Here is a 24,987-nt window from a genome sequence, read left to right as displayed (position 1 = left end):
CCAAGATCTAAAAAGTTCATCATAAAAATGTTCCTTAAAACTGATTAAAGTCAATTTTCTGGCGGACAACAACAACATCCACATATTATCTTGTACGCATATACTCTTTAGTAGACAGCGGTGTAGCTGTTTACTACCATGGCATCAACCGACACATGCACATAAGATGATCACCATCTTGTGATTGTATACTCTTTGGTAGAGGGGGTCTGACGCCATTGACAGGCGACCAAATGAAAGGGACCATTACCTTGATTAAAATGACTGATTTCTCTAGGTTTGAAAATTGTTAGAAACATTTGGGATAATGTAAGTACACAACTTAACAAAATATATAACATAGTTCTAGTTGTAATAGACATTTTATTGGAGAATGGTTACATATTATAGCTTTAATTTATTGTTGGAAATGTTAGTCTTTATATACTGTTTATTTTATATTAATTGTTTGCTTGCCTGTGGACAAATTTTACCTTTTTGCATGTTCAGCTGACCTGCTGTGCACTGACTAAAAGACTCTAAATTACACTAGCAGCAGTTAATTGGAATTAATTAACTGGAAGTGTACCGATTGAACATTGTCTCTCTTTAACCTTCAATTAACTTGTATAATTAGATACAAATTACATCGTCCTTTCCAGGAAACCTCCAAGGAAATTATTAGGAATTTACAGACTCATGAAATAAAGCCTTACCCATCATTTCAACCAATGCATACTACTTCTCTAGATGCTTAAAAAGTATGTGGTAGAGTCAGAGTCATGTTAATATATTTTAATTTATAACATCACTATGATATGTTAAAATGTTTCTATAGTAACTCATGATCTTTGGCCTTAGAATATATGCATAAAGAATTATATCAAACTTTAATTATTTAGGCTTCTCATCAGTTGGATTTTTTTTTATTAAATGTCATATCTTATTAGTTTAATATTAGCACAACTTTAATTAATTTGTGCATGTTAGAATGTACACCTCCTGTTATTCCATTGTTCAGAGAGCTGCTCTGTTCTTCTAACATCTACTGTAACATTTCACATGTTAGATTTTCGGTGTGAGGACAACCTGTAAATGAAGTAGACAACACCATGACTGAGTGTTTACAGTGATGTCTTATCCCATATAAATTTCCAAGCAGCAGATGTCCTTTGTTAGCACTTATTTTAGCACGTTGTCCTTAAAACAAATCCCATCTGAATGAGGATTTAATCTGCTCAACTGCTGGTTCTGGGCTTGTGGCCACATTACCACTATATGTGTCATTGTCAGTGTTTACACTCCATCTCCAGTGTACGGCTCTGCAGTAGGTGATGTCATACGCCCTTTGTGAGATTAGACACAACATCATGACAGTGTTTCCAGTCATATAACAAATGCATTCTTCCACAAGAAACAGACAGAACTTGTTTGTGCAAATGCAGATGATAAATAAATCTTCAGTGGTCTTCGAGTTAATCTGTGTTTTTAAGAGTCCACTTTGTTTATTCATGTTGAGTCATAGCATATCATCTTACCTACATCACATGACGCGTGGAAGCTGTTTGTTAAAACAGGATGTACATCATAGAACTAGTTTAAAATTGACACATTTTTAAACAAAGTCAGTCATTCACATGCTAATTAGACAGATAACAGCTTTTCATTAGAACAATAGGAGCGCTGAGCTTCTTGAGCAGCTGGGTTTACCCCTGCTTTAAATCAGAATATGGTTAAGATTTTCATTTTAGTGTTAGCCTGTCTTTCGGTGACAACTTAATATTTATTGGTCCTTTTCATATGCTGTAATTATGGTCCAATGTTGGCATCAAGTGAAATTTGTGAAATCTTATGCTTACATTTACATAGTTACATTTTAGTCAGATGCTACATTACCTTTTCTTTCTTTACATTTTAGGTATCCCATCCTAAAAATAAGCAGCTTCTGTACCAAATGAAGATTATGTCGACAGATGGATGTTTCATTGGCTACTGATTAATTAGGGCAAGACCACACAAAATAACCCCATTAACACGATGTCAGTTTCAATGAATAAAGTGAAACTGAATGGCATTTTATGTGATTATCAGGATCATCCAATGGTGTCTAAAGTGGCAAAATGACTCCAATGACAGTAATTTTGATGTCTGTTTTTCTCTTCAGAGTGGCTCCTTCTGTCCTGAGTGTGTCCTAAAATATGACCTCATTTAGTAGATGTCTTCATCAGGAGGAGGCATTTCAATCTCATAGGGTTAAATGCTGAGGTTTCCCCATCTGACTGCACGAAATGACTGCAGCTACAGCCTTGCAGATGCACTGTATGATTGTGTCGTATGTGTTGTGACAACCCCTGCACAGTCTGAATGTGTGTGTGTGTATTAACTTGTGCTGTCATTAAGGTGCCTGAGAAGTTGATTGTGGTGGCCAACCTGATGTGGAGCACCTGGGCCCAGTGCTCCTGTAGGATATAAAAGCCCCAGTCATCAGCATGGCTCTCTCTTCTTCCCCGGCTACCAACTCTTTGCTTTTGTTCGGCTTTTGGTCTTACAACATTCTACGTCACCTTATGCACTAGGAGTGCCTGAGTACAAATACATTATATGGCAAAGCACAAATAGTGTTTTTTTATGAACATTTTTTTGTACAAATTTTTTAAAAATTATTTGTTTTTGGGAAGAAAAAGAAAACCATGTCAAATACCAGCGTGCAGGTTGGTTACATCGCTATCTCAGTCTCTCCCCTGTGCTCCACTGTTACATCTATCAGCATGTCTCAATGAGGGGAGTCACATCCACCTGCTGCATGACACACATTTCCCTATTTGGACATCTCTCTCAGAGTTATGGGTGTTCCCCAGAGATGAAGGCCCTGTTTACACCTGGTATTAACATGCATCTCCACATGCATCCTGAGTGACCACTTGTGATCAGATCTCACTTTCCCACTCTATATGCAAATAAACACAGTCATCGTTTCCATTTTCAAAGACCAAATTTGTTCATTATTCGACCAAAGCTGTGTTCAACTTGATAAATGTTCAGGATATATATAAACATTCCGCATCGAGCGAGAGAGAGAGAGAGTTATGCAACGATCTCCCAGCAGCTGTGTCTCTCCATTCAGAGACACTGTATGCATGTACGCACAAGACACAGCAGCATAACTTCATTCTTCAAATATCCGACATACCAACAGGGTCAGTCAGGATCTAATGTTAATTAATGTTCTGTATTCTTCTACACATGCAGTAAGTCATCTGTTACACACAAAGTCCAGGTTCATACAGTGAAACTGTTTGGAGTAAAGCAGTCATCCTCCTGATAAATATTGAGCTCATTATGTTGAGCAGCGCAGCAAAACTAAAAACTATTGTTATCAACTTGACAGGACAGAAGAGACTATCCAGCAACGTTTAGCTTCTGAAATATTTTTTAGACAGACAAGCGAAAAGTGAATGGTTTAATTTATATTCTAATTGTCGATTTGAAGAGGGAAACCGGTTAGGGGAACGAGAAAAACAGGAAAAACAGGAGGTGGGTTACGTTTTTAATTCACATGAAAAACAAAATAATTTGTTTATCCTGTTATCAAACAAGTTGAACAGCTTTGGACGGAGGGTCTTGTGCCTAGTCTGCCGGAAAATAGAGGACATCAGTTGAGTAGGCGGTCCTTCAATGTGGCCCAGGACGCATTGCGTTTACACTACTAAAAGAATGTGGCCACATGTGGCCCAGACCACCTTCGAATGTGGTCTGAGTGATCGGATCTCAATCCGTCCTCAATGCGTCTTGGGTGCGTTTACACCTGTACTTAAAGCTGTCCACTTGTGATCGGTTCACCTGAGACGGATGTTAATACCAGGTGTAAACAGGGCCAAAGCTGAGCTACTGACACACGCTAAGTACTCCCAAGGGACTCTCCATAACCTGTTGTTCCCCTTCTCCTTTCCACAAAGTTAGGTTGTAAAAAATATGCAGTAAATGAAAAGAATCGCCTTTGAAGTTCTTCTCTACACATTACACGCTGTGCTGTCTCTGTGTTATGAGTGTATAAATAGGTAGAGGTCTGTCTGTACATTGGCAAGGTATTCTCTTTGGCTTGGTAATCAGCGCAGTCGTCTATGATATTGAAGACTTGAGTTCAAGACTCAGTGTGTGGACCTGCTTTGTAAGCTAGTTTATTCATTCCACCAATTTTTTTTCTGATTTCTAGACAATTATCACAAAGCTGAATCCATAAGTGAAGGCATGAAAAGAGTCAAGGAAAAACCTACACGTCGAAGATTATTTTAAAGTAAGTCAAACCTGAACAGCATTCACTGCAGGGGAAATCCTATATAGCACGTTGTTAGTGGCTCGCTGGCCTAGGGGTATGATTCTCGCTTCGGGTGCGAGAGGTCCCGGCTTTAAATCCTGGGCAAGTCCAGAGGGGAGGAATGTGGTTGGTTCTTGTGGGCTATCTGACTGATTTTGCAAGTTTGGAACTGTTGGGAAGCTAAGACATCCTAAGAAGGATATGAGAATCAAACTGCTGTATACTTGGCAGCTCGGCACATCCAATTGGGACGGGACTTCAATAGATGCATCTACATGTTGACGGTGTCAGTTGGGAGGTATGCTAGGCATGTCCCCTTAGGAGACTTCAGAAGACGCCAGGAGCATACTGAAATGGCTGCATATCCACTCTTTTCTCGAAACGCCTCACAATCCACTGTGAAGGGCAGGAGGAGGAGGCAGAGAAAGAGAGCATCTAGGCATTTTTGCTGAGCGTGCAACCGCTGCAACAGCACGTGGAAAGTGGCTCGTTGGTCTAGGGATATGATTCGGGCTTTGAGTGCGGGAAGCCCCGTGTTCAAATCCCGGAGAAGCCTAGATGAAAGGAATGTGTTTGCTTCTTGTAGGTTACTTGACTAGTTTGGAACTGTTGAGAAGCTAACAAAGAGGTGGGAGTTGAACTGCTGCCTATTTAACACATCCACTTAAAAGGAGACTTCAACAAATGCCAAGAGCATACTGAAATGGCTGCATATCCCCTCTGTTTTCAAAATGCTTTGGGATCCCGTAAGAAGAGCAGAAAGACCATGAAGGGGAACAGCGCATCTAAACATCTTTGCTGAGCATACAACCATTGCAACCTGACCTGGAAAGTGAATACAGATAGATGAATGGATCCAACAGTGGTTGCTGCTTTAAAGGTATACTGTGTAAACTTCACCGAGCTGCTATTGAATGGTTAGTTTTTTCTGTGGCTCTTTGCTCTAGGGGTATGATTCTCACTTAGGGTGTGAGAGGTCCCGGCTTCAAATCCCGGACGAGCCCTGAGGTTCAAGAATTAGGCTGCTTCTTCTGAGTTGTCTGTTTAATTTTGAAACTTTTAGTAACAGTTGGGAAACTAAGACATACTAAGAAGGAGGTGAGAGTCAAACTGCTTCACCTACATGTTGAAGTTCCTAGTCTAACGTTTGGGAGGTATGCTGGGCATGTGGATGCTGGAGGAGACTTCAGTAGATGCTGCTGTAACTTGACCAGGAAAGTGAAGACAAATGGACGATGGATGGATGGATCCTGCAGTGGTTGCTGGGAGAAAGGTACGCTGAGTCAAATTCTCCCAGATGCAATCACATGGCTTTTGCTTGGTATGGCTCGTTGGTCTAGGGGTATGATTCTCGCTTTGGGTGCGAGAGGTCCCGGGTTCAAATCCCGGACGAGCCCAGATGGCGGAATTGTATTTGCTTCTCGTGGGTTAGTTGACAAGTTTGGAACTGTTGGCAAGCTAAGGAGGAGGGAGTTGAACTGCTACTTATTTGGCAGCTCGACACATCCACTTAAGAGGAGACTTTAATAGATGCCAGGAGCATAATGAAATGGCTGCATATAATCTCCTTTTTCAAAATGCTTCAGGATCCCGTAAGAAGAGCAGAAAGACCATGCAGGGGAACAGCTCATCTAAACATCTTTGCTGAGCATCCAACCACTGCAACCTGACCTGAAAAGTGAAGACAAATAGATGGATATATGGATGGATCCAACAGTGGTTGCTGGGAAAAAGGTTCACTGTGTAAACTTCACCGAGCTGCTATCGAATGACTCCCAGTTCCTGTGGCTCGTTGGTCTTGGGGTATGATTCTCGCTTAGGGTGCGAGAGGTCCCGGTTTCAAATCCCGGACGAGCCCAGATGGCAGCAATGTGGTTGCGTCTTGTGGGCTACCTGACTAGTTTGGAACTGTTGGGAAGCTAACAAGGTATTTGGAGTTGAACTCCTGCGTGCTTGGCAGCTCGATAAATCCACTAAGGAGGAAAATTCAGTAGATGCCAGGAGGATACTGAAATGGCTGCATCTCCCCTCTGTTTTCAAAATGCCTTGGGATCCCGTAAGAGGAGCAGAAAGACCATAGAGGGGAACAGCGCATCTAAACATCTTTGCTGAGCATACAACCATTGCAACCTGACCTGGAAAGTGAATACAGATAGATGAATGGATCCAACAGTGGTTGCTGCTTTAAAGGTATACTGTGTAAACTTCACCGAGCTGCTATTGAATGGCTAAGTCTTTCTGTGGCTCGTTGGTCTAGGGGTATGATTCTTGCTTCGGGTGCGAGAGGTCCTGGGTTCAAATCCCGGACGAGCCCCGATGGCAGCAATGTGGTTGCTTCTTGTGGGCTACCTGATTAGTTTGGAACTGTTGGGAAGTTAACAAGGTGATTAGAGTTGAACTGCTGCATACTTGGCAGCTCGATAAATCCACTAAGGAGGAAAATTCAGTAGACGCCAGGAGGATACTGAAATGGCTGCATATCCCCTCTGTTTTCAAAATGCCTTGGGATCCCGTAAGAAGAGCAGAAAGACCATGAAGGGGAACAGCGCATCTAAACATCTTTGCTGAGCATACAACCATTGCAACCTGACCTGGAAAGTGAATACAGGTGGATGAATGGATCCAACAGTGGTTGCTGGTTTAAATGTATACTGTGTAAACTTCACCGAGCTGCTATTGAATGGTTAGTTCTTTCTGTGGCTCTTTGCTCTAGGGGTATGATTCTCACTTAGGGTGTGAGAGGTCCCGGCTTCAAATCCTGGACGAGCCCTGAGGTTCAAGAATTAGGCTGCTTCTTCTGAGTTGTCTGTTTAATTTTGAAACTTTTAGTAACAGTTGGGAAACTAAGACATACTAAGAAGGAGGTGAGAGTCAAACTGCTTCACCTACATGTTGAAGTTCCTAGTCTAACGTTTGGGAGGTATGCTGGGCATGTGGATGCTGGAGGAGACTTCAGTAGATGCTGCTGTAACTTGACCAGGAAAGTGAAGACAAATGGACGATGGATGGATGGATCCTGCAGTGGTTGCTGGGAGAAAGGTACGCTGAGTCAAATTCTCCCAGATGCAATCACATGGCTTTTGCTTGGTATGGCTCGTTGGTCTAGGGGTATGATTCTCGCTTTGGGTGCGAGAGGTCCCGGGTTCAAATCCCGGACGAGCCCAGATGGCGGAATTGTATTTGCTTCTCGTGGGTTAGTTGACAAGTTTGGAACTGTTGGCAAGCTAAGGAGGAGGGAGTTGAACTGCTACTTATTTGGCAGCTCGACACATCCACTTAAGAGGAGACTTTAATAGATGCCAGGAGCATAATGAAATGGCTGCATATAATCTCCTTTTTCAAAATGCTTCAGGATCCCGTAAGAAGAGCAGAAAGACCATGCAGGGGAACAGCTCATCTAAACATCTTTGCTGAGCATACAACCATTGCAACCTGACCTGGAAAGTGAATACAGGTGGATGAATGGATCCAACAGTGGTTGCTGGTTTAAATGTATACTGTGTAAACTTCACCGAGCTGCTATTGAATGGTTAGTTCTTTCTGTGGCTCTTTGCTCTAGGGGTATGATTCTCACTTAGGGTGTGAGAGGTCCCGGCTTCAAATCCTGGACGAGCCCTGAGGTTCAAGAATTAGGCTGCTTCTTCTGAGTTGTCTGTTTAATTTTGAAACTTTTAGTAACAGTTGGGAAACTAAGACATACTAAGAAGGAGGTGAGAGTCAAACTGCTTCACCTACATGTTGAAGTTCCTAGTCTAACGTTTGGGAGGTATGCTGGGCATGTGGATGCTGGAGGAGACTTCAGTAGATGCTGCTGTAACTTGACCAGGAAAGTGAAGACAAATGGACGATGGATGGATGGATCCTGCAGTGGTTGCTGGGAGAAAGGTACGCTGAGTCAAATTCTCCCAGATGCAATCACATGGCTTTTGCTTGGTATGGCTCGTTGGTCTAGGGGTATGATTCTCGCTTTGGGTGCGAGAGGTCCCGGGTTCAAATCCCGGACGAGCCCAGATGGCGGAATTGTATTTGCTTCTCGTGGGTTAGTTGACAAGTTTGGAACTGTTGGCAAGCTAAGGAGGAGGGAGTTGAACTGCTACTTATTTGGCAGCTCGACACATCCACTTAAGAGGAGACTTTAATAGATGCCAGGAGCATAATGAAATGGCTGCATATAATCTCCTTTTTCAAAATGCTTCAGGATCCCGTAAGAAGAGCAGAAAGACCATGCAGGGGAACAGCTCATCTAAACATCTTTGCTGAGCATCCAACCACTGCAACCTGACCTGAAAAGTGAAGACAAATAGATGGATATATGGATGGATCCAACAGTGGTTGCTGGGAAAAAGGTTCACTGTGTAAACTTCACCGAGCTGCTATCGAATGACTCCCAGTTCCTGTGGCTCGTTGGTCTAGGGGTATGATTCTCGCTTAGGGTGCGAGAGGTCCCGGGTTCAAATCCCGGACGAGCCCACATGGCAGCAATGTGGTTGCGTCTTGTGGGCCACCTGACTAGTTTGGAACTGTTGGGAAGCTAACAAGGTAGTTGGAGTTGAACTCCTGCATGCTTGGCAGCTCGATAAATCCACTAAGGAGGAAAATTCAGTAGATGCCAGGAGGATACTGAAATGGCTGCATATCCCTTCTGTTTTCAAAATGCCTTGGGATCCCGTAAGAAGAGCAGAAAGACCATGAAGGGGAACAGCGCATCTAAACATCTTTGCTGAGCATACAACCATTGCAACCTGACCTGGAAAGTGAATACAGGTGGATGAATGGATCCAACACTGGTTGCTGGTTTAAATGTATACTGTGTAAACTTCACCGAGCTGCTATTGAATGGTTAGTTCTTTCTGTGGCTCTTTGCTCTAGGGGTGTGATTCTCACTTAGGGTGTGAGAGGTCCCGGCTTCAAATCCCGGACAAGCCCTGAGGTTCAAGAATTAGGCTGCTTCTTCTGAGTTGTCTGTTTAATTTTGAAACTTTTAGTAACAGTTGGGAAACTAAGACATACTAAGAAGGAGGTGAGAGTCAAACTGCTTCACCTACATGTTGAAGTTCCTAGTCTAACGTTTGGGAGGTATGCTGGGCATGTGGATGCTGGAGGAGACTTCAGTAGATGCTGCTGTAACTTGACCAGGAAAGTGAAGACAAATGGACGATGGATGGATGGATCCTGCAGTGGTTGCTGGGAGAAAGGTACGCTGAGTCAAATTCTCCCAGATGCAATCACATGGCTTTTGCTTGGTATGGCTCGTTGGTCTAGGGGTATGATTCTCGCTTTGGGTGCGAGAGGTCCCGGGTTCAAATCCCGGACGAGCCCAGATGGCGGAATTGTATTTGCTTCTCGTGGGTTAGTTGACAAGTTTGGAACTGTTGGCAAGCTAAGGAGGAGGGAGTTGAACTGCTACTTATTTGGCAGCTCGACACATCCACTTAAGAGGAGACTTTAATAGATGCCAGGAGCATAATGAAATGGCTGCATATAATCTCCTTTTTCAAAATGCTTCAGGATCCCGTAAGAAGAGCAGAAAGACCATGCAGGGGAACAGCTCATCTAAACATCTTTGCTGAGCATCCAACCACTGCAACCTGACCTGAAAAGTGAAGACAAATAGATGGATATATGGATGGATCCAACAGTGGTTGCTGGGAAAAAGGTTCACTGTGTAAACTTCACCGAGCTGCTATCGAATGACTCCCAGTTCCTGTGGCTCGTTGGTCTAGGGGTATGATTCTCGCTTAGGGTGCGAGAGGTCCCGGGTTCAAATCCCGGACGAGCCCACATGGCAGCAATGTGGTTGCGTCTTGTGGGCCACCTGACTAGTTTGGAACTGTTGGGAAGCTAACAAGGTAGTTGGAGTTGAACTCCTGCATGCTTGGCAGCTCGATAAATCCACTAAGGAGGAAAATTCAGTAGATGCCAGGAGGATACTGAAATGGCTGCATATCCCTTCTGTTTTCAAAATGCCTTGGGATCCCGTAAGAAGAGCAGAAAGACCATGAAGGGGAACAGCGCATCTAAACATCTTTGCTGAGCATACAACCATTGCAACCTGACCTGGAAAGTGAATACAGGTGGATGAATGGATCCAACACTGGTTGCTGGTTTAAATGTATACTGTGTAAACTTCACCGAGCTGCTATTGAATGGTTAGTTCTTTCTGTGGCTCTTTGCTCTAGGGGTGTGATTCTCACTTAGGGTGTGAGAGGTCCCGGCTTCAAATCCCGGACAAGCCCTGAGGTTCAAGAATTAGGCTGCTTCTTCTGAGTTGTCTGTTTAATTTTGAAACTTTTAGTAACAGTTGGGAAACTAAGACATACTAAGAAGGAGGTGAGAGTCAAACTGCTTCACCTACATGTTGAAGTTCCTAGTCTAACGTTTGGGAGGTATGCTGGGCATGTGGATGCTGGAGGAGACTTCAGTAGATGCTGCTGTAACTTGACCAGGAAAGTGAAGACAAATGGACGATGGATGGATGGATCCTGCAGTGGTTGCTGGGAGAAAGGTACGCTGAGTCAAATTCTCCGAGATGCAATCACATGGCTTTTGCTTGGTGTGGCTCGTTGGTCTAGGGGTATGATTCTCGCTTAGGGTGCGAGAGGTCCCGGGTTCAAATCCCGGACGAGCCCAAATGGCAGCAATGTGGTTGCGTCTTGTGGGCTACCTGACTAGTTTGGAACTGTTGGCAAGCTAAGGAGGAGGGAGTTGAACTGCTACTTATTTGGCAGCTCGACACATCCACTTAAGAGGAGACTTTAATAGATGCCAGGAGCATAATGAAATGGCTGCATATAATCTCCTTTTTCAAAATGCTTCAGGATCCCGTAAGAAGAGCAGAAAGACCATGCAGGGGAACAGCTCATCTAAACATCTTTGCTGAGCATCCAACCACTGCAACCTGACCTGAAAAGTGAAGACAAATAGATGGATATATGGATGGATCCAACAGTGGTTGCTGGGAAAAAGGTTCACTGTGTAAACTTCACCGAGCTGCTATCGAATGACTCCCAGTTCCTGTGGCTCGTTGGTCTAGGGGTATGATTCTCGCTTAGGGTGCGAGAGGTCCCGGGTTCAAATCCCGGACGAGCCCAGATGGCAGCAATGTTGTTGCGTCTTGTGGGCTACCTGACTAGTTTAGAACTGTTGGGAGGCTAACAAGGTAGTTGGAGTTGAACTCCTGCGTGCTTGGCAGCTCGATAAATCCATTAAGGAGGAAAATTCAGTAGACGCCAGGAGGATACTGAAATGGCTGCATATCTCCTCTGTTTTCAAAACGCCTTGCGATCTCGTAAAAAGAGCAGAAAGACCATGAAGGAGAACAGCGCATCTAAACATCTTTGCTGACCATACAACCACTGCAACCTGACCTGGAAAGTGAATACAGATAGATGGATGGATCCATCCAACAGTGGTTGCTAGTTTAAAGGCATACTGTGTAAACTTCACCAAGCTGCTATTGAATGGCCAACATTTCCTGTGGCTCGTTGGTCTAGGGGTATGATTCTCGCTTAGGGTGCGAGAGGTCCCGGGTTCAAATCCCGGACGAGCCCAGATGGCAGCAATGTGGTTGCGTCTTGTGGGCTACCTGACTAGTTTGGAACTGTTGGGAAGCTAACAAGGTAGTTGGAGTTGAACTCCTGCATGCTTGGCAGCTCGATAAATCCACTAAGGAGGAAAATTCAGTAGATGCCAGGAGGATACTGAAATGGCTGCATATCCCTTCTGTTTTCAAAATGCCTTGGGATCCCGTAAGAAGAGCAGAAAGACCATGAAGGGGAACAGCGCATCTAAACATCTTTGCTGAGCATACAACCATTGCAACCTGACCTGGAAAGTGAATACAGGTGGATGAATGGATCCAACACTGGTTGCTGGTTTAAATGTATACTGTGTAAACTTCACCGAGCTGCTATTGAATGGTTAGTTCTTTCTGTGGCTCTTTGCTCTAGGGGTATGATTCTCACTTAGGGTGTGAGAGGTCCCGGCTTCAAATCCCGGACGAGCCCTGAGGTTCAAGAATTAGGCTGCTTCTTCTGAGTTGTCTGTTTAATTTTGAAACTTTTAGTAACAGTTGGGAAACTAAGACATACTAAGAAGGAGGTGAGAGTCAAACTGCTTCACCTACATGTTGAAGTTCCTAGTCTATCGTTTGGGAGGTATGCTGGGCATGTGGATGCTGGAGGAGACTTCAGTAGATGCTGCTGTAACTTGACCAGGAAAGTGAAGACAAATGGACGATGGATGGATGGATCCTGCAGTGGTTGCTGGGAGAAAGGTACGCTGAGTCAAATTCTCCCAGATGCAATCACATGGCTTTTGCTTGGTGTGGCTCGTTGGTCTAGGGGTATGATTCTCGCTTTGGGTGCGAGAGGTCCCGGGTTCAAATCCCGGACGAGCCCAGATGGCGGAATTGTATTTGCTTCTCGTGGGTTAGTTGACAAGTTTGGAACTGTTGGCAAGCTAAGGAGGAGGGAGTTGAACTGCTACTTATTTGGCAGCTCGACACATCCACTTAAGAGGAGACTTTAATAGATGCCAGGAGCATAATGAAATGGCTGCATATAATCTCCTTTTTCAAAATGCTTCAGGATCCCGTAAGAAGAGCAGAAAGACCATGCAGGGGAACAGCTCATCTAAACATCTTTGCTGAGCATCCAACCACTGCAACCTGACCTGAAAAGTGAAGACAAATAGATGGATATATGGATGGATCCAACAGTGGTTGCTGGGAAAAAGGTTCACTGTGTAAACTTCACCGAGCTGCTATCGAATGACTCCCAGTTCCTGTGGCTCGTTGTCTAGGGGTATGATTCTCGCTTAGGGTGCGAGAGGTCCCGGGTTCAAATCCCGGACGAGCCCAGATGGCAGCAATGTGGTTGCGTCTTGTGGGCTACCTGACTAGTTTGGAACTATTGGGAAGCTAACAAGGTAGTTGGAGTTGAACTCCTGTGTGCTTGGCAGCTCGATAAATCCACTAAGGAGGAAAATTCAGTAGATGCCAGGAGGATACTGAAATGGCTGCATATCCCCTCTGTTTTCAAAATGCCTTGGGATCCCGTAAGAGGAGCAGAAAGACCATAGAGGGGAACAGCGCATCTAAACATCTTTGCTGAGCATACAACCATTGCAACCTGACCTGGAAAGTGAATACAGATAGATGAATGGATCCAACAGTGGTTGCTGCTTTAAAGGTATACTGTGTAAACTTCACCGAGCTGCTATTGAATGGCTAAGTCTTTCTGTGGCTCGTTGGTCTAGGGGTATGATTCTTGCTTCGGGTGCGAGAGGTCCCGGGTTCAAATCCCGGACGAGCCCCGATGGCAGCAATGTGGTTGCTTCTTGTGGGCTACCTGATTAGTTTGGAACTGTTGGGAGGCTAACAAGGTAGTTGGAGTTGAACTCCTGCGTGCTTGGCAGCTCGATAAATCCATTAAGGAGGAAAATTCAGTAGACGCCAGGAGGATACTGAAATGGCTGCATATCTCCTCTGTTTTCAAAACGCCTTGCGATCTCGTAAAAAGAGCAGAAAGACCATGAAGGAGAACAGCGCATCTAAACATCTTTGCTGACCATACAACCACTGCAACCTGACCTGGAAAGTGAATACAGATAGATGGATGGATCCATCCAACAGTGGTTGCTAGTTTAAAGGTATACTGTGTAAACTTCACCAAGCTGCTATCGAATGACTCCCAGTTCCTGTGGCTCGTTGGTCTAGGGGTATGATTCTCGCTTCGGGTGCGAGAGGTCCCGGGTTCAAATCCCGGACGAGCCCCGATGGCAGCAATGTGGTTGCTTCTTGTGGGCTACCTGATTAGTTTGGAACTGTTGGGAAGTTAACAAGGTGATTAGAGTTGAACTGCTGCATACTTGGCAGCTCGATAAATCCACTAAGGAGGAAAATTCAGTAGACGCCAGGAGGATACTGAAATGGCTGCATATCTCCTCTGTTTTCAAAACGCCTTGCGATCTCGTAAAAAGAGCAGAAAGACCATGAAGGAGAACAGCGCATCTAAACATCTTTGCTGACCATACAACCACTGCAACCTGACCTGGAAAGTGAATACAGATAGATGGATGGATCCATCCAACAGTGGTTGCTAGTTTAAAGGTATACTGTGTAAACTTCACCAAGCTGCTATTGAATGGCCAACATTTCCTGTGGCTCGTTGGTCTAGGGGTATGATTCTCGCTTAGGGTGCGAGAGGTCCCGGGTTCAAATCCCGGACGAGCCCAGATGGCAGCAATGTGGTTGCGTCTTGTGGGCTACCTGACTAGTTTGGAACTGTTGGGAAGCTAACAAGGTAGTTGGAGTTGAACTCCTGCTTGTGGGAGTTCAACTCCAACCCTCCTGCATGCTTGGCAACTCGATAAATCCACTAAGGAGGAAAATTCAGTAGATGCCAGGAGGATACTGAAATGGCTGCATATCCCTTCTGTTTTCAAAATGCCTTGGGATCCCGTAAGAAGAGCAGAAAGACCATGAAGGGGAACAGCGCATCTAAACATCTTTGCTGAGCATACAACCATTGCAACCTGACCTGGAAAGTGAATACAGGTGGATGAATGGATCCAACACTGGTTGCTGGTTTAAATGTATACTGTGTAAACTTCACCAAGCTGCTATTGAATGGTTAGTTCTTTCTGTGGCTCTTTGCTCTAGGGGTGTGATTCTCACTTAGGGTGTGAGAGGTCCCGGCTTCAAATCCCGGACAAGCCCTGAGGTTCAAGAATTAGGCTGCTTCTTCTGAGTTGTCTGTTTAATTTTGAAACTTTTAGTAACAGTTGGGAAACTAAGACATACTAAGAAGGAGGTGAGAGTCAAACTGCTTCACCTACATGTTGAAGTTCCTAGTCTAACGTTTGGGAGGTATGCTGGGCATGTGGATGCTGGAGGAGACTTCAGTAGATGCTGCTGTAACTTGACCAGGAAAGTGAAGACAAATGGACGATGGATGGATGGATCCTGCAGTGGTTGCTGGGAGAAAGGTACGCTGAGTCAAATTCTCCCAGATGCAATCACATGGCTTTTGCTTGGTATGGCTCGTTGGTCTAGGGGTATGATTCTCGCTTTGGGTGCGAGAGGTCCCGGGTTCAAATCCCGGACGAGCCCAGATGGCGGAATTGTATTTGCTTCTCGTGGGTTAGTTGACAAGTTTGGAACTGTTGGCAAGCTAAGGAGGAGGGAGTTGAACTGCTACTTATTTGGCAGCTCGACACATCCACTTAAGAGGAGACTTTAATAGATGCCAGGAGCATAATGAAATGGCTGCATATAATCTCCTTTTTCAAAATGCTTCAGGATCCCGTAAGAAGAGCAGAAAGACCATGCAGGGGAACAGCTCATCTAAACATCTTTGCTGAGCATCCAACCACTGCAACCTGACCTGAAAAGTGAAGACAAATAGATGGATATATGGATGGATCCAACAGTGGTTGCTGGGAAAAAGGTTCACTGTGTAAACTTCACCGAGCTGCTATCGAATGACTCCCAGTTCCTGTGGCTCGTTGGTCTAGGGGTATGATTCTCGCTTAGGGTGCGAGAGGTCCCGGGTTCAAATCCCGGACGAGCCCAGATGGCAGCAATGTTGTTGCGTCTTGTGGGCTACCTGACTAGTTTAGAACTGTTGGGAGGCTAACAAGGTAGTTGGAGTTTAACTCCTGCGTGCTTGGCAGCTCGATAAATCCATTAAGGAGGAAAATTCAGTAGACGCCAGGAGGATACTGAAATGGCTGCATATCTCCTCTGTTTTCAAAACGCCTTGCGATCTCGTAAAAAGAGCAGAAAGACCATGAAGGAGAACAGCGCATCTAAACATCTTTGCTGACCATACAACCACTGCAACCTGACCTGGAAAGTGAATACAGATAGATGGATGGATCCATCCAACAGTGGTTGCTAGTTTAAAGGTATACTGTGTAAACTTCACCAAGCTGCTATTGAATGGCCAACATTTCCTGTGGCTCGTTGGTCTAGGGGTATGATTCTCGCTTAGGGTGCGAGAGATCCCGGGTTCAAATCCCGGACGAGCCCAGATGGCAGCAATGTGGTTGCGTCTTGTGGGCTACCTGACTAGTTTGGAACTGTTGGGAAGCTAACAAGGTAGTTGGAGTTGAACTCCTGCATGCTTGGCAGCTCGATAAATCCACTAAGGAGGAAAATTCAGTAGATGCCAGGAGGATACTGAAATGGCTGCATATCCCTTCTGTTTTCAAAATGCCTTGGGATCCCGTAAGAAGAGCAGAAAGACCATGAAGGGGAACAGCGCATCTAAACATCTTTGCTGAGCATACAACCATTGCAACCTGACCTGGAAAGTGAATACAGGTGGATGAATGGATCCAACACTGGTTGCTGGTTTAAATGTATACTGTGTAAACTTCACCGAGCTGCTATTGAATGGTTAGTTCTTTCTGTGGCTCTTTGCTCTAGGGGTATGATTCTCACTTAGGGTGTGAGAGGTCCCGGCTTCAAATCCCGGACGAGCGCTGAGGTTCAAGAATTAGGCTGCTTCTTCTGAGTTGTCTGTTTAATTTTGAAACTTTTAGTAACAGTTGGGAAACTAAGACATACTAAGAAGGAGGTGAGAGTCAAACTGCTTCACCTACATGTTGAAGTTCCTAGTCTAACGTTTGGGAGGTATGCTGGGCATGTGGATGCTGGAGGAGACTTCAGTAGATGCTGCTGTAACTTGACCAGGAAAGTGAAGACAAATGGACGATGGATGGATGGATCCTGCAGTGGTTGCTGGGAGAAAGGTACGCTGAGTCAAATTCTCCCAGATGCAATCACATGGCTTTTGCTTGGTATGGCTCGTTGGTCTAGGGGTATGATTCTCGCTTTGGGTGCGAGAGGTCCCGGGTTCAAATCCCGGACGAGCCCAGATGGCGGAATTGTATTTGCTTCTCGTGGGTTAGTTGACAAGTTTGGAACTGTTGGCAAGCTAAGGAGGAGGGAGTTGAACTGCTACTTATTTGGCAGCTCGACACATCCACTTAAGAGGAGACTTTAATAGATGCCAGGAGCATAATGAAATGGCTGCATATAATCTCCTTTTTCAAAATGCTTCAGGATCCCGTAAGAAGAGCAGAAAGACCATGCAGGGGAACAGCTCATCTAAACATCTTTGCTGAGCATCCAACCACTGCAACCTGACCTGAAAAGTGAAGACAAATAGATGGATATATGGATGGATCCAACAGTGGTTGCTGGGAAAAAGGTTCACTGTGTAAACTTCACCGAGCTGCTATCGAATGACTCCCAGTCCCTGTGGCTCGTTGGTCTAGGGGTATGATTCTCGCTTAGGGTGCGAGAGGTCCCGGGTTCAAATCCCGGACGAGCCCCGATGGCAGCAATGTGGTTGCTTCTTGTGGGCTACCTGATTAGTTTGGAACTGTTGGGAAGTTAACAAGGTGATTAGAGTTGAACTGCTGCATACTTGGCAGCTCGATAAATCCACTAAGGAGGAAAATTCAGTAGACGCCAGGAGGATACTGAAATGGCTGCATATCTCCTCTGTTTTCAAAACGCCTTGCGTTCTCGTAAAAAGAGCAGAAAGACCATGAAGGAGAACAGCGCATCTAAACATCTTTGCTGACCATACAACCACTGCAACCTCACCTGGAAAGTGAATACAGATAGATGGATGGATCCATCCAACAGTGGTTGCTAGTTTAAAGGTATACTGTGTAAACTTCACCAAGCTGCTATCGAATGACTCCCAGTTCCTGTGGCTCGTTGGTCTAGGGGTATGATTCTCGCTTAGGGTGCGAGAGGTCCCGGGTTCAAATCCCGGACGAGCCCAGATGGCAGCAATGTGGTTGCGTCTTGTGGGCTACCTGACTAGTTTGGAACTGTTGGGAAGCTAACAAGGTAGTTGGAGTTGAACTCCTGCGTGCTTGGCAGCTCGATAAATCCACTAAGGAGGAAAATTCAGTAGATGCCAGGAGGATACTGAAATGGCTGCATATCCCTTCTGTTTTCAAAATGCCTTGGGATCCCGTAAGAGGAGCAGAAAGACCATAGAGGGGAACAGCGCATCTAAACATCTTTGCTGAGCATACAACCATTGCAACCTGACCTGGAAAGTGAATACAGATAGATGAATGGATCCAACAGTGGTTGCTGCTTTAAAGGTATACTGTGTAAACTTCACCGAGCTGCTATTGAATGGCTAACTCTTTCTGTGGCTCGTTGGTCTAGGGGTATGATTCTCACTTCGGGTGCGAGAGGTCCCGGGTTCAAATCCCGGACGAGCCCCGATGGCAGCAATGTGGTTGCTTCTTGTGGGCTACCTGATTAGTTTGGAACTGTTGGGAAGTTAACAAGGTGATTAGAGTTGAACTGCTGCATACTTGGCAGCTCGATAAATCCACTAAGGAGGAAAATTCAGTAGACGCCAGGAGGATACTGAAATGGCTGCATATCTCCTCTGTTTTCAAAACGCCTTGCGATCTCGTAAAAAGAGCAGAAAGACCATGAAGGAGAACAGCGCATCTAAACATCTTTGCTGAGCATACAACCATTGCAACCTGACCTGGAAAGTGAATACAGATAGATGAATGGATACAACAGTGGTTGCTGCTTTAAAGGTATACTGTGTAAACTTCACCGAGCTGCTATTGAATGGTTAAGTCTTTCTGTGGCTCGTTGGTCTAGGGGTATGATTCTTGCTTCGGGTGCGAGAGGTCCCGGGTTCAAATCCCGGATGAGCCCCGATGGCAGCAATGTGGTTGCTTCTTGTGGGCTACCTGATTAGTTTGGAACTGTTGGGAAGTTAACAAGGTGATTAGAATTGAACTGCTGCATACTTGGCAGCTCGATAAATCCACTAAGGAGGAAAATTCAGTAGACGCCAGGAGGATACTGAAATGGCTGCATATCCCCTCTGTTTTCAAAATGCCTTGGCATCCCGTAAGAGGAGCAGAAAGACCATAGAGGGGAACAGCGCATCTAAACATCTTTGCTGAGCATACAACCATTGCAACCATTGCAATCCACTAAGGAGGAAAATTCGGTAGATGCCAGGAGGATACTGAAATGGCTGCATATCCCCTCTGTTTTCAAAATGCCTTAGGATCCCGTAAGAAGAGCAGAAAGACCATGAAGGGGAACAGCGCATCTAAACATCTTTGCTGAGCATACAACCATTGCAACCTGACCTGGAAAGTGAATACAGATAGATGAATGGATCCAACACTGGTTGCTGGTTTAAATGTATACTGTGTAAACTTCACCGAGCTGCTATTGAATGGTTAGTTCTTTCTGTGGCTCTTTGCTCTAGGGGTATGATTCTCACTTAGGGTGTGAGAGGTCCCGGCTTCAAATCCCGGACGAGCCCTGAGGTTCAAGAATTAGGCTGCTTCTTCTGAGTTGTCTGTTTAATTTTGAAACTTTTAGTAACAGTTGGGAAACTAAGACATACTAAGAAGGAGGTGAGAGTCAAACTGCTTCACCTACATGTTGAAGTTCCTAGTCTATCGTTTGGGAGGTATGCTGGGCATGTGGATGCTGGAGGAGACTTCAGTAGATGCTGCTGTAACTTGACCAGGAAAGTGAAGACAAATGGACGATGGATGGATGGATCCTGCAGTGGTTGCTGGGAGAAAGGTACGCTGAGTCAAATTCTCCCAGATGCAATCACATGGCTTTTGCTTGGTATGGCTCGTTGGTCTAGGGGTATGATTCTCGCTTTGGGTGCGAGAGGTCCCGGGTTCAAATCCCGGACGAGCCCAGATGGCGGAATTGTATTTGCTTCTCGTGGGTTAGTTGACAAGTTTGGAACTGTTGGCAAGCTAAGGAGGAGGGAGTTGAACTGCTACTTATTTGGCAGCTCGACACATCCACTTAAGAGGAGACTTTAATAGATGCCAGGAGCATAATGAAATGGCTGCATATAATCCTTTTTCAAAATGCTTCAGGATCCCGTAAGAAGAGCAGAAAGACCATGCAGGGGAACAGCTCATCTAAACATCTTTGCTGAGCATCCAACCACTGCAACCTGACCTGAAAAGTGAAGACAAATAGATGGATATATGGATGGATCCAACAGTGGTTGCTGGGAAAAAGGTTCACTGTGTAAACTTCACCGAGCTGCTATCGAATGACTCCCAGTTCCTGTGGCTCGTTGGTCTAGGGGTATGATTCTCGCTTAGGGTGCGAGAGGTCCCGGGTTCAAATCCCGGACGAGCCCAGATGGCAATGTGGTTGCGTCTTGTGGGCTACCTGACTAGTTTGGAACTGTTGGGAAGCTAACAAGGTAGTTGGAGTTGAACTCCTGCATGCTTGGCAGCTCAATAAATCCACTAAGGAGGAAAATTCAGTAGATGCCAGGAGGATACTGAAATGGCTGCATATCCCCTCTGTTTTCAAAATGCCTTGGGATCCCGTAAGAGGAGCAGAAAGACCATAGAGGGGAACAGCGCATCTAAACATCTTTGCTGAGCATACAACCATTGCAACCTGACCTGGAAAGTGAATACAGATAGATGAATGGATCCAACAGTGGTTGCTGCTTTAAAGGTATACTGTGTAAACTTCACCGAGCTGCTATTGAATGGCTAACTCTTTCTGTGGCTCGTTGGTCTAGGGGTATGATTCTCGCTTCGGGTGCGAGAGGTCCCGGGTTCAAATCCCGGACGAGCCCCGATGGCAGCAATGTGGTTGCTTCTTGTGGGCTACCTGATTAGTTTGGAACTGTTGGGAAGTTAACAAGGTGATTAGAGTTGAACTGCTGCATACTTGGCAGCTCGATAAATCCACTAAGGAGGAAAATTCAGTAGACGCCAGGAGGATACTGAAATGGCTGCATATCTCCTCTGTTTTCAAAACGCCTTGCGATCTCGTAAAAAGAGCAGAAAGACCATAGAGGGGAACAGCGCATCTAAACATCTTTGCTGAGCATACAACCATTGCAACCTGACCTGGAAAGTGAATACAGATAGATGAATGGATCAAACAGTGGTTTGTATACTGTGTGAACTTCACCGAGCTGCTATTGAATGGTTAGTTCTTTCTGTGGCTCTTTGCTCTAGGGGTATGATTCTCACTTAGGGTGTGAGAGGTCCCGGCTTCAAATCCCGGACGAGCCCTGAGGTTCAAGAATTAGGCTGCTTCTTCTGAGTTGTCTGTTTAATTTTGAAACTTTTAGTAACAGTTGGGAAACTAAGACATACTAAGAAGGAGGTGAGAGTCAAACTGCTTCACCTACATGTTGAAGTTCCTAGTCTAACGTTTGGGAGGTATGCTGGGCATGTGGATGCTGGAGGAGACTTCAGTAGATGCTGCTGTAACTTGACCAGGAAAGTGAAGACAAATGGACGATGGATGGATGGATCCTGCAGTTGTTGCTGGGAGAAAGGTACGCTGAGTCAAATTCTCCCAGATGCAATCACATGGCTTTTGCTTGGTATGGCTCGTTGGTCTAGGCGTATGATTCTCGCTTTGGGTGCGAGAGGTCCCGGGTTCAAATCCCGGACGAGCCCAAATGGCGGAATTGTATTTGCTTCTCGTGGGTTAGTTGACAAGTTTGGAACTGTTGGCAAGCTAAGGAGGAGGGAGTTGAACTGCTACTTATTTGGCAGCTCGACACATCCACTTAAGAGGAGACTTTAATAGATGCCAGGAGCATAATGAAATGGCTGCATATAATCTCCTTTTTCAAAATGCTTCAGAGTCCCGTAAGAAGAGCAGAAAGACCATGCAGGGGAACAGCGCATCTAAACATCTTTGCTGAGCATAGAACCACTGCAACCTGACCTGGAAAGTGAATACGGATGGATGAATGGATCCAACAGTGGTTGCTAGTTTAAAGGTATACTGTGTAAACTTCACCGAGCTGCTATCGAAAGTCCAACACTTCCTGTGGGTCGTTGGTCTAAGCAGTGAAAAACAAACTCACAACTGATAACTTGCAGCATGACAGGAGGACAGAGGACATGAACAGATAAGACAGAGCAGCACAGCCCAACAGCAGCACCATGCAGCAACGAGTTATTCAGACCTTCAGGGGGAAAGTTAGAGTCGCTCTGTGTGCCTGTCGTTTTGAGACTTTCTCACAATTCCCAATAGGCTAATAAGTTTTTAGGTAATCTACCCCCAGAAAAAAAAGACGCATCATACCAATTATGTATATTTCCAAGTTTGCTCCCTCATTTTAAAACACAACCAGATACCCATGCTTGCATGTGTTGTCTTATTTCATGTGTGTGCACAGTGGGGGTTGGCTCACAAATTTCAATCACTGACCTCACGTTTCAGTCACGTTAACTTGATAGGTATGTAATGGTCATTTGTCTAATCTTATTCGTCAGGTGTTACTCAGGATCTTTCGGTGTAAAGTTGTGGAGCTGGCCTACAAATTGCAGCAGTTCAGCACTAAACAAGGCCAGAGAGAGGTCAAGTGGGTCAATTTACCATGAATAATTCTCATTTTATTATTTTAAAAAAAGTACTACTAAAATACCAGTCAAAAGTTGTCAGCCCTGGTTTAAATTCATTTTCTTTATTATAATAAATCTTAATTTGCTGGCATTTTTGGTGTGTCCAGTCCTGTTCTTTGACATGGCCAGTGGGCCAGGTTATGACAGTGTCACACCTCTAAAATGAGAGAGAGAGCAATCAAGATGTGCTCTGTACACACCGTTTCCTACTGGTTTTCACCATTCTGGGTGCTTTTTTTCATCAAATCCAAACTAGTTTAAAAGCCAATTAATGGATGTAGGCTGGTCATCCGTGTGCTGTAGCTCTATGGAGTGGATTACAGCAGCCAGCACTGCATGCTTTGCAGTCTGTTCCAGACAAATCTCAATGAAAAGTATACTACTGTGTTGTAAAAGCCGAGATAAAAGCTGAGATGTGGTGTAATTTCATTAAGATTCATGGTGTGCTGACAGAAAAGACATTAGCGCAGAGTGATTCTTATAAGTATTATTAGTAATAAGTAACAATGTGTTGAATTATCATTATGATGCATGTATAACCTCACAGATCACATATAATCAATATAAGGGTAGAGTAGTGTGTTAAAAGAATCTTAATTCATACACTGGACAAATTTGAGTGTGTAAAGTAAAGTCTTCACCTTTTTTTAAAATATTCTCTGGAGAAGATCAAGAAATAAGGGTGTAAAATGGCAAGAATAACTTATAAAAAAAAATAAGGCCAGGAGACGATTTGGCAATAATGGTGTAAAATGATCCCCAACAATTATATAAAAAAAAGAACATGACTAGATTGAACCGGATGTGCCAATGCATATCCAGCTCAACTCAAAACCTATCGTGGAGAGTTTTTTCCAACGAATGATGAGGATAAATTATAATGTATGTGTAATTGGCTATGATAAAGAGGATGGACAATAGGTGTGACCTATGCAGACCCAAGGGTATAAAAGACTACGCCCTGAGGCCAGAAACCTCAGAGCAACCTGGTGCATCTTGTGTACACTGTTTGCTCTCCTTTTTTGCCGGCATTAAAGAACACTTTGCTGCTTGGAACTCTGACTTCTGATTTTTTACAACAAAGAGTAGTTTTTGACCTTGTGTTTCTCCAACTGCAACCCATCAATTTGACACGGCATAACAATGATCAATTTTACATGTAGGTGATGAAATATGCATATCATTCAGTTCAATGTAATGGCCTTGAGCTGGAAAGAAGATTTTTGACAACTGGAAGTGACTAGTGAAATACTTTTAAATGGTGGATAAATAGTTGCTGAATGATTGATAACCTAATGTAAGAGTTTTAGATTTATTTCACATGAATGTGAAATATTAAGTATTTCATAACAATATTCATCAATTATATATGTCAATGAAGTATTTACTTATGTATAAATACTATTTCACTTTCCCTGACAACTAAATAAATTCCATCTGCCGTTGTTTTATGACACACTATCGTACATGTAATAATATATATATTTTAAATATGTTATTAAATAAAGGCAAAATGATGAAAATGAAATCAAATCAAATATTGTTACAGCTATGTTGAGTTATCAATCATTAACTGTTTATACAACAAGCGCTTCTTAGGAGAACTTATAATTAATTAATTATTACTAATAATAATCAAGCTAATCTAATGACTTCACATTTAACTTGATGACTATAAATGAAAAAATGTATGTTTCTCATCATCAAAGTCATCAAATTGTCACATATACATTAGTGTAGTGTATTTTAAAAAGCTGTTTGCAACTGTGCTCATATTGCACTTGTACTCCTGCATACAGTATTAGAGGCTGGATACATTAGCATTGTACATTAGTGTGCATCACACCTACAATAAAAACAATATATTTATAATTCTTGTCAATGTCTATCTCCTGAATTCAGAGGGATTACAAAAGATTATGTTAGTTTAGTAATATATCAGAATTCCAAAATGTTTTATCTCCAGCTTTGTATTTTTTGTTTGCATGGTTTTATCAGGTATTGTGTAATTATTATATTTACATCTGTTTCAGTAAACAAAGAGGGAAGTAGATCAGTATGGAGATACAGATAAGATTTGCCCTCGGCTTTGTGATTTTGCATAAACCAGCAAACACAATTTCTACAGATATTAGATATGGATGTGAATTTGTTTAAATATTCAAGACAATATTCTGGTTTGAATAGTAGTGCATATATATACGGGTGACAAATTAAAGGAAAAACCTGAATAAATGGGTGGACAAACATAA

General features: G+C 44.0%; 27 non-coding genes across 27 annotated transcripts; all 27 read left to right on the top strand.

The window, feature by feature from the left end:
* The first annotated feature begins 5,619 nt into the window (after positions 1 to 5,619).
* Positions 5,620 to 5,691, top strand: trnap-ugg (transfer RNA proline (anticodon UGG)). The gene has a single exon. It is a non-coding gene; the product is annotated as a tRNA-Pro (tRNA).
* An 845-nt stretch (positions 5,692 to 6,536) lies between these two features.
* Positions 6,537 to 6,608, top strand: trnap-cgg (transfer RNA proline (anticodon CGG)). Its single transcript has one exon. It is a non-coding gene; the product is annotated as a tRNA-Pro (tRNA).
* Positions 6,609 to 7,385: 777 nt separating this feature from the next.
* Positions 7,386 to 7,457, top strand: trnap-ugg (transfer RNA proline (anticodon UGG)). Its single transcript has one exon. It is a non-coding gene; the product is annotated as a tRNA-Pro (tRNA).
* A 774-nt stretch (positions 7,458 to 8,231) lies between these two features.
* On the top strand, positions 8,232 to 8,303 carry trnap-ugg (transfer RNA proline (anticodon UGG)). The gene has a single exon. It is a non-coding gene; the product is annotated as a tRNA-Pro (tRNA).
* Positions 8,304 to 8,692: 389 nt separating this feature from the next.
* trnap-agg (transfer RNA proline (anticodon AGG)) lies at positions 8,693 to 8,764 on the top strand. The gene has a single exon. It is a non-coding gene; the product is annotated as a tRNA-Pro (tRNA).
* Positions 8,765 to 9,541: 777 nt separating this feature from the next.
* On the top strand, positions 9,542 to 9,613 carry trnap-ugg (transfer RNA proline (anticodon UGG)). The gene has a single exon. It is a non-coding gene; the product is annotated as a tRNA-Pro (tRNA).
* A 389-nt stretch (positions 9,614 to 10,002) lies between these two features.
* trnap-agg (transfer RNA proline (anticodon AGG)) lies at positions 10,003 to 10,074 on the top strand. The gene has a single exon. It is a non-coding gene; the product is annotated as a tRNA-Pro (tRNA).
* Positions 10,075 to 10,851: 777 nt separating this feature from the next.
* On the top strand, positions 10,852 to 10,923 carry trnap-agg (transfer RNA proline (anticodon AGG)). Its single transcript has one exon. It is a non-coding gene; the product is annotated as a tRNA-Pro (tRNA).
* Positions 10,924 to 11,312: 389 nt separating this feature from the next.
* Positions 11,313 to 11,384, top strand: trnap-agg (transfer RNA proline (anticodon AGG)). Its single transcript has one exon. It is a non-coding gene; the product is annotated as a tRNA-Pro (tRNA).
* A 388-nt stretch (positions 11,385 to 11,772) lies between these two features.
* Positions 11,773 to 11,844, top strand: trnap-agg (transfer RNA proline (anticodon AGG)). Its single transcript has one exon. It is a non-coding gene; the product is annotated as a tRNA-Pro (tRNA).
* A 777-nt stretch (positions 11,845 to 12,621) lies between these two features.
* Positions 12,622 to 12,693, top strand: trnap-ugg (transfer RNA proline (anticodon UGG)). The gene has a single exon. It is a non-coding gene; the product is annotated as a tRNA-Pro (tRNA).
* Positions 12,694 to 13,082: 389 nt separating this feature from the next.
* trnap-agg (transfer RNA proline (anticodon AGG)) lies at positions 13,083 to 13,153 on the top strand. Its single transcript has one exon. It is a non-coding gene; the product is annotated as a tRNA-Pro (tRNA).
* A 384-nt stretch (positions 13,154 to 13,537) lies between these two features.
* trnap-cgg (transfer RNA proline (anticodon CGG)) lies at positions 13,538 to 13,609 on the top strand. Its single transcript has one exon. It is a non-coding gene; the product is annotated as a tRNA-Pro (tRNA).
* A 388-nt stretch (positions 13,610 to 13,997) lies between these two features.
* trnap-cgg (transfer RNA proline (anticodon CGG)) lies at positions 13,998 to 14,069 on the top strand. The gene has a single exon. It is a non-coding gene; the product is annotated as a tRNA-Pro (tRNA).
* A 388-nt stretch (positions 14,070 to 14,457) lies between these two features.
* On the top strand, positions 14,458 to 14,529 carry trnap-agg (transfer RNA proline (anticodon AGG)). Its single transcript has one exon. It is a non-coding gene; the product is annotated as a tRNA-Pro (tRNA).
* Positions 14,530 to 15,335: 806 nt separating this feature from the next.
* trnap-ugg (transfer RNA proline (anticodon UGG)) lies at positions 15,336 to 15,407 on the top strand. Its single transcript has one exon. It is a non-coding gene; the product is annotated as a tRNA-Pro (tRNA).
* A 389-nt stretch (positions 15,408 to 15,796) lies between these two features.
* trnap-agg (transfer RNA proline (anticodon AGG)) lies at positions 15,797 to 15,868 on the top strand. The gene has a single exon. It is a non-coding gene; the product is annotated as a tRNA-Pro (tRNA).
* Positions 15,869 to 16,256: 388 nt separating this feature from the next.
* Positions 16,257 to 16,328, top strand: trnap-agg (transfer RNA proline (anticodon AGG)). Its single transcript has one exon. It is a non-coding gene; the product is annotated as a tRNA-Pro (tRNA).
* Positions 16,329 to 17,105: 777 nt separating this feature from the next.
* trnap-ugg (transfer RNA proline (anticodon UGG)) lies at positions 17,106 to 17,177 on the top strand. Its single transcript has one exon. It is a non-coding gene; the product is annotated as a tRNA-Pro (tRNA).
* Positions 17,178 to 17,566: 389 nt separating this feature from the next.
* trnap-agg (transfer RNA proline (anticodon AGG)) lies at positions 17,567 to 17,638 on the top strand. Its single transcript has one exon. It is a non-coding gene; the product is annotated as a tRNA-Pro (tRNA).
* A 388-nt stretch (positions 17,639 to 18,026) lies between these two features.
* trnap-agg (transfer RNA proline (anticodon AGG)) lies at positions 18,027 to 18,098 on the top strand. Its single transcript has one exon. It is a non-coding gene; the product is annotated as a tRNA-Pro (tRNA).
* A 384-nt stretch (positions 18,099 to 18,482) lies between these two features.
* Positions 18,483 to 18,554, top strand: trnap-cgg (transfer RNA proline (anticodon CGG)). Its single transcript has one exon. It is a non-coding gene; the product is annotated as a tRNA-Pro (tRNA).
* Positions 18,555 to 18,938: 384 nt separating this feature from the next.
* Positions 18,939 to 19,010, top strand: trnap-cgg (transfer RNA proline (anticodon CGG)). The gene has a single exon. It is a non-coding gene; the product is annotated as a tRNA-Pro (tRNA).
* Positions 19,011 to 19,956: 946 nt separating this feature from the next.
* Positions 19,957 to 20,028, top strand: trnap-ugg (transfer RNA proline (anticodon UGG)). Its single transcript has one exon. It is a non-coding gene; the product is annotated as a tRNA-Pro (tRNA).
* A 387-nt stretch (positions 20,029 to 20,415) lies between these two features.
* On the top strand, positions 20,416 to 20,487 carry trnap-agg (transfer RNA proline (anticodon AGG)). Its single transcript has one exon. It is a non-coding gene; the product is annotated as a tRNA-Pro (tRNA).
* A 381-nt stretch (positions 20,488 to 20,868) lies between these two features.
* Positions 20,869 to 20,940, top strand: trnap-cgg (transfer RNA proline (anticodon CGG)). Its single transcript has one exon. It is a non-coding gene; the product is annotated as a tRNA-Pro (tRNA).
* Positions 20,941 to 21,706: 766 nt separating this feature from the next.
* Positions 21,707 to 21,778, top strand: trnap-ugg (transfer RNA proline (anticodon UGG)). Its single transcript has one exon. It is a non-coding gene; the product is annotated as a tRNA-Pro (tRNA).
* The last annotated feature ends 3,209 nt before the right edge of the window (positions 21,779 to 24,987 follow it).

This window comes from Thunnus thynnus, chromosome 3 (assembly GCF_963924715.1).
Source record: "Thunnus thynnus chromosome 3, fThuThy2.1, whole genome shotgun sequence".
Classification (NCBI taxonomy): domain Eukaryota; kingdom Metazoa; phylum Chordata; class Actinopteri; order Scombriformes; family Scombridae; genus Thunnus; species Thunnus thynnus.
Note: the sequence above shows the minus strand (reverse complement) of the source record. Positions and strands in the feature narration are given on the sequence as shown.